The sequence below is a fragment of the Glandiceps talaboti genome, chromosome 8 (assembly GCF_964340395.1).
Source record: "Glandiceps talaboti chromosome 8, keGlaTala1.1, whole genome shotgun sequence".
Classification (NCBI taxonomy): Eukaryota; Metazoa; Hemichordata; class Enteropneusta; family Spengelidae; genus Glandiceps; species Glandiceps talaboti.
Window position 1 is genome coordinate 23,885,624 of NC_135556.1, and position 7,093 is coordinate 23,892,716.

The following is a 7,093-nucleotide window of genomic DNA, read 5'->3' on the forward strand; positions in this document are numbered from 1 at the left end:
TAAGATATATACGATCACTAAAACGAATACCTGTCCATTTCAAGAGCGCAATGTATATATCATTAGTTCTCGTCAACTTTCAACTGTAACGTTACGATTGAAAATAAGCAATACAGGTGAAATATGAATTATTTAGGGTAAAGGGGAATTGAAATGTAGCGGGCATTGCTATTTATAGATGCATAAATATATTTTAAACCTGTATCCATAAACATGACAAACCCATGAAAAAAACGTTGCTTTCTACTCTGTGTGATGAGAGGGATGAAATCACAGTAGTTGTGCTTTGCAAATTACTAGTAAAAAACTGATGGGGTATTAGACACGGGTTTAGCTATAAAATAACATTGGCTGTACCATACACTGTATTTCTTTGAGTTAGATAGGTTGAGTGGATATATGGACGCAATATGTGGTGAATGCACGAGGTTCTGATTTCATTCAATATACATACACAGTATCAATTTCTTCTGTACTTTGTATTGTGAATACTTCCTCGTTCTATTTTTGGTGAAAAGGTGCTATTTTTTTCTTCAGACTAAATATATCCTCTTCCCATCCATGCGATAATATATTTTCCTACGTGAGGTACTTGAGTGTACATTAAAGTCTTACACTCCATATCAAATACTTCCAAGGTTTGTCAGTAGCAGTATTTCACTCACAAGTCTAGTCTCTTTGGCTAGCATTTAATCTGTCAATAACATGAAATATCAATTGTCAATAAAAAATACCAGAAAAAACCCTGTCCATCTAAGTGATGATAATTTTCCGTGTTGCTTTAATGTGTAAGGGGTGTCAATGTAAATGGCAAACAGATTAACATCACTTTGTTATATTTACAGAGTAGATTTCAAACAACGCCGACGTTTATTATCGTTTCGTGACATTTATAACATTACCCCTCATAAATATGAATATCACACACAAATAGAATACATAATTCATATCATATGTATAATGTATATCATAGATATATACATATTTATAACTTTACAATGGGATTCTGCCTATAAATAATATCAAACCACACATTTCTAACCTAAATATTTCGACGAGACTGAGGGGTGGAGGCAAAGGAAAGGGGGTGTTAGGAGAAGAAGAGAAAAAAGAAAGAGACAAAGAGGAAACGGATAGAGCGACACAGGTACGCAGGCAGACAAACAAACAAACCAAATAGACAGAAAACAGACAGAGAGGCGGAAAGCAAGACGCCGATGATGATGAGAAACACAGCTGTGTATCTTAAAATATCCGTAATGTAGAATAAATTTATAACTTGGCTGTCCATGTACTTTGGCACGATGACCGTGTCAATGATATACACTGCATATGAATTCTTATGATGTGGGAGGGGCACGGAAACCAAGCCCGTGTTCAAATGTGTTATTGGATCACAATTATGGAAGAGTGGGTGGTCGCCGGATATCTAGATATATAAGGATGATAAAATAAAAAACCCAAATTAGGTCGTGTAGTACTTGATCACCTATCAGTCAAAAACAAGAAACATGTTATAAAATTGCCTGATGTGTTCTTTAAATAGGGTTCTCGACTGTTAATCAAAATTTAATTATCTGATCAAATAACTTTTAATACGATGGAATTGATAATATTTGTTCGGTCAATGCATGTCAATATATGAAATTACTGGGGTGGACGGACACTTAATTTTATTGAAGCCGTTGTTGAAATAGTAGAAAGGTGTTGGTGCTATATAATGTTTTACAACCCCGATATTCAATAAAATCAAACATACACATACGCATACAGATATGTATGTATGTACGTACGTACGTACGTACGTACGTACGTACGTACGTATGTATGTATGTATGTATGTATGTATGTATGTATGTATGTATGTATGTATGTATGTATGTATGTATGTATGTATGTATGTATCACAGTGTACGTACGTACGTACGTACGTATGTGTATGTGTATGTACTGTATGTGTGTCTGTCTGTCTGTCTGTCTGTCTGTCTGTCTGTCTGTCTGTCTGTCTGTCTGTCTGTCTTTCTGTCTGTCTGCCTGTCTGTCTGCGTGTATATGTATGTATGTATGTATGTATGTATGTATGTATGTATGTATGTATGTATGTATGTATGTATGTATGTATGTATGTATGTATGTATGTATGTATGTATGTATGTATGCATGTATGTATGTATGCATGTACATGTATTATGTATGTATGTATGTATGTATGTATGTATGTATGTATGTATGTATGTATGTATGTATGTATGTATGTCTGTCTGTCTGTCTGTCTGTCTGTCTGTCTGTCTGTTTGTTTGTTTGTTTGTTTGTTTGTTTGTTTGTTTGTGTGTGTGTATGTGTATGTGTGTGTGTGTGTCTGTCTGTGTGTCTGTGCGTAGTAGTTTCCACATGGTAACACGCTTTCAATTCTTATTTTGTTTTCCAGTAGTCAATATGTTGATTGTATTTTAGTGTGTGAATTTAATATGTACATTAACTAAAAGCAGGTATGGGAATTGTCCATTCTAGCTATCGTTACAATATTTAGTTATTTTGTATGCTAGTACATGTTTTACAGGGCTCCTCTGTTGAAATAAATTGTGATAATTCGTTAAGATACAATTTCGAATTTTGAAAGATGGTTTGAATTATTCAAAGAACATCCCCAAAGAAAAACATTAAATGTATAACCATAATTATATTTCTAATAGCCATGTTCTAAAGTGCTGGAATATCATATTATATGTACATGCTTCTGACTATGTATATTGGAATTACACACACACATGCACACGTACACACACACACACACACACACACACACACACACACACACACACACACACACACACACACACACACGCACATGCACATACATACATACATACATACATACATACATACATACATACATACATACATACATACATACATACATACATACATACACACACACAATGAGGTGGGTAGTGTTCTCAGGTACTAAGTAGGCCATGGCACAAGATGTACGGGTACAGCGAGCTGATTTTAGTAACGCCAACGCCTACGACGCCTAGCGCCTCATTACAGGCTGTCAGGTTTCTCCTTGATGTGTGTACACTTATCGTCTGTGTGGGCTACAGCCTAGGCCTCTTATTTAATGACTGTGACACGACAACCAGCTAGTTTAAATCCTACCCCGTATGGAACAAATGAACCGTTACATTCACTCTATCTATAAATAACACGTCGTCTGCAGTTCCCGACCACCTGGTCGAAATAACTATATAATGAAAATGCTTCTTGAATCTGGAGATTCGTATATATTTTATCCGAACTGGATACATGTTTTATGATAAAAATAGATAAATGAATGAATTCCACAGTTCTATCTATTGAATTGACATTATTTGCCCGCCATGGTGTGTTTTCGTACAGTACTGTACAAACCTGAGCACCTTTTAGCATTTGAAATGTCAATTTGATATTGCTTTATAGTGAAGAAATTGGATATAACGCTTGATTGATTGAATGGCAAATCAAATACACACGAAGGTTCCGCTTCTACATCTTGTGAAGATAAGAAAAAAATAAGCAGCAAACAAACAACACAAACAACATGAAAATCGAGGTACGTTAAAATGAACTATAAATGGTTTTGAATTTACTATAATATATGTATAATTGAATTCCAGGGCAGTGGCATCAGTCTTTTTCTATATATGTTTAACCTTTATCGTACCGTAGTTTCCCGCCCACACGATTTCAACAAATTTTTGTTCGTCTGCAACATTATTCCATATTTAAACTAGGTTGTGGACTAGAATGATGATAACAATCCTTATTAATAAATAAATGTGAAAAATATATTCAAAAGTAACATATTCATAGAGATTCCATATGTTTTTTTTGCATGTTTGATTATGAGTAGTTAGACTTGTGAATCAGTCATTTGGCAACAGCACGTATTCTAGGAATATTTCATTAATGAATGATTTGACGTGTTCTTCATGCATCCGTCAACGCACAGCAACCGTCATTTTTGACATTTCTACAGTAACTACATTGTGTAAACGTACAACCCTGAAGTATGATTCAATAATTATGCATGTCCAAGCGACAAACGGTCGCCATTTACAGTCTGTTTAAAAGATCGCGTTACTGACGGGTCACTGACTGTTAATTCTTTCTCGCTTTTAATCCAATTTTTTATTTTTCAACGGAGTCGTTTTACTGTAAAGGTTAAACATTTATGACGTGTATGTAATGGGTGCATGCTGACCTTAGTGATTGCTGCTCTGGAATAAAATCATTTTTTTACCTGGTATAGAATTGTCAACAATAATGATAAAAATAGAGCTCGAGGTCTCAAAGGGACTCTACGTGAATACACGTACTAGTAACAGATACCCTTTGATGGAACGCCGATAACACAGAAATACAACATGAAAACTTCATATTTTCAAAGTTGCCGTGAGGATATTGACCGCAACTTGATCATTATATACATACGGGGACTCTGCTTCTCCTTAAAGACGAGCTTTTGTTTAGTACATAGAAAACCATTACGAAGGTCAAACTTTGAAACAAGGAAGAGTGAAATAAACTATAGCACAGACAACGACAATAATATAACCAAGACACAGACATGCACTGGTAAACTTTGAAAGAAAAAGGCGATCGCAAGCAAAATGCTTGTGAAAGCTCACCTTATTGACATGGCAGGTGACTTGTGAGGTCATAGACGGTGTCTATGGTAGGCTTAATCAGCCGTGATGTCATACTTTATAACAAACCAGGCGTAGATAGGTAGACGACAAATTCGACGTATCCTTCTTGTCGTCTGCTTATAAAACTTTCACTCAGAAATTGTGTTCTTGTTTTCAGCGACAGGTGAGAACTCTACACGCCACAAGAAAAAAACTACTTATACTTCAACTTTCTGAAACTTTACCTTAAACTTTGCCTACGTGTAATCTAAGATAGGACTGGATAATTATTTATATTGCATTTCTTTAAAAAAGGTAACTTGGGAAATAAAATGTGACACTGAAAAGCACATAACATTCGTGGTTGAACATTGCATGTACATGTACATGAATTTGTTTTTGTCCAGTTTAAAAAAGAAGTTATTTTATTTGTTGTCACCTTTGTTGTACATATGGGTTTATTCGATGTCGATATCAACATTGGCATTCCTTTGATCTCCTTGTTTATACTATTTCAAATGTTTAATCTTTTCTTTAATATCTTTTCAATCAACTAATCAATCAGCCACTTAACCACTTAACCAACCAACCAACCAACCATCCAACCAACCATCCAAGCAAGCAAGCAAGCAATCAATCAAGCAATCAAGCAATCAATTCACCGGTCAGTCAGTCAGTCAGTCAGTCAGTCAGTCAGTCAGTCAGTCAATCAGTCAGTCACTGCCACTGTCAATCAATGTATTTGTCTGTACTGTTGCAACAGGTGGTTGTACACCGATTTACTTGTACGAACGTTGGGGGCGTACTTACCGAACTGCTACGTCTGGTATGAAATTTGAAGTTTAGTCTGCGATCTTTGTCTTTATATAGAGACTTTTTTTTTTAAATAAATTTTTGTGCTGGGAATTCCTCCCAGCGACTTTCTGTTATGCAGACAAACACACACAGACAGACAAACAAACAAACAAACAAACAAACAAACAAACAAACAAACAAACAAACAAACACACAAACAAATAAACAAACAAACAATACAAACACAAATGCTACAGAGATCCATTCGGGTTTGGGACTACGTGACAGGGCTATATTGCACGCTCTATATCACGTTGCTGTGGAACTGTCAAGGCTTTCCCAGTCAGTCCACAGGCTATCCCAGAGTCACCCAAGCCCGGCAAACATCAAACATAGCACCTGTGGGCTCCGTGTGAGTAATCATCTCTGACTTTTCGCGTCATTACTCCAGGAGTCCCCCCAAATTCGCACTCGTCTTGTTAGAGACTTCTTATGAGAGGGGGTGGGGGTTGAGAGGAGGGCAAAATGTTTTTAATTGAAAGTGAATTTGAAAAAACCTAGCAAACTACCTGCACGCTATAGTTTTGTTGTGCGAACGGTTATATACTGGCATTTCGAATTTAGGTGTCAAGTGAAGTTACAGGTGAAGAGAAGTAATGTCACAATCAGTGATCTGATAGATACTTGTCAATTTGATTTGACAATCGTATTCAGAATTTCAGAGAAGTTAAATATTTGAATGGCATCAAAAATTAATTTGAAACTGAGATGTAAAGTGGTACAAGCGAGAACAAAAATAAACACGTCAAGCAGATGGGGCTTTAAAGGGGCACACTACTCTAGTAGAAAGAAAGGCATTTTAGTAAACTTGGGTTCAGGAGAACATCACATCACATCACATACATCACGCAATTTCCAAGGAACATCGAATTGAAATTACGATCCATTGCTGTCTCATGTGAGACATGCATATGCATTAAATGAACAATAAATATTCATGACTACTAAGTGTTTATTACCTTCAGACAAACAGTCATGAATATTTATAGGTCAACTAATATATATGCATGTATGCTAATTCCAATGAGGCAAATGCTGGACCACTCTTAGAACAAAGAATATGAAGTTTCAAGTTGGTGGTTTTTTTGGCAATAAAGTGAAATCTATGTGACATGAAATCATGAATACAGACTCTCCAGAACCTAAACATTACGCAAATGCCTTTATTTCCTGGAATTGGGTGTCCATTTTAAAGCATGGACTCATCAGTTTTACCTCTGGGTGTTAACCACCCCTCCTCTCGCTCTTCGCCACCCCCCCCCCCCCCGTTTTATGGCAAATAAAGTACAATTTCTGTACCACAATGCATTGCCAAGTCATACCCAATTGTCTGACCGGATAATGTATCAAGCTCTTTTTTTTTGATAGCTCTGATTACTACCACCTGTTTATTCCTCAGTCAACATGTACTTGTACTGGCAATACTACATACAGCATATAGGTTTCAATGACTTATTTCTAATTCAGTTTGGTATTATACTTCGTCAACTGCTAGGTTTTCGCTGACAACACGAAATACAATTAAAATTTATTGTAAGTAATGTATTTTGCTTCAATGATTAATCCTT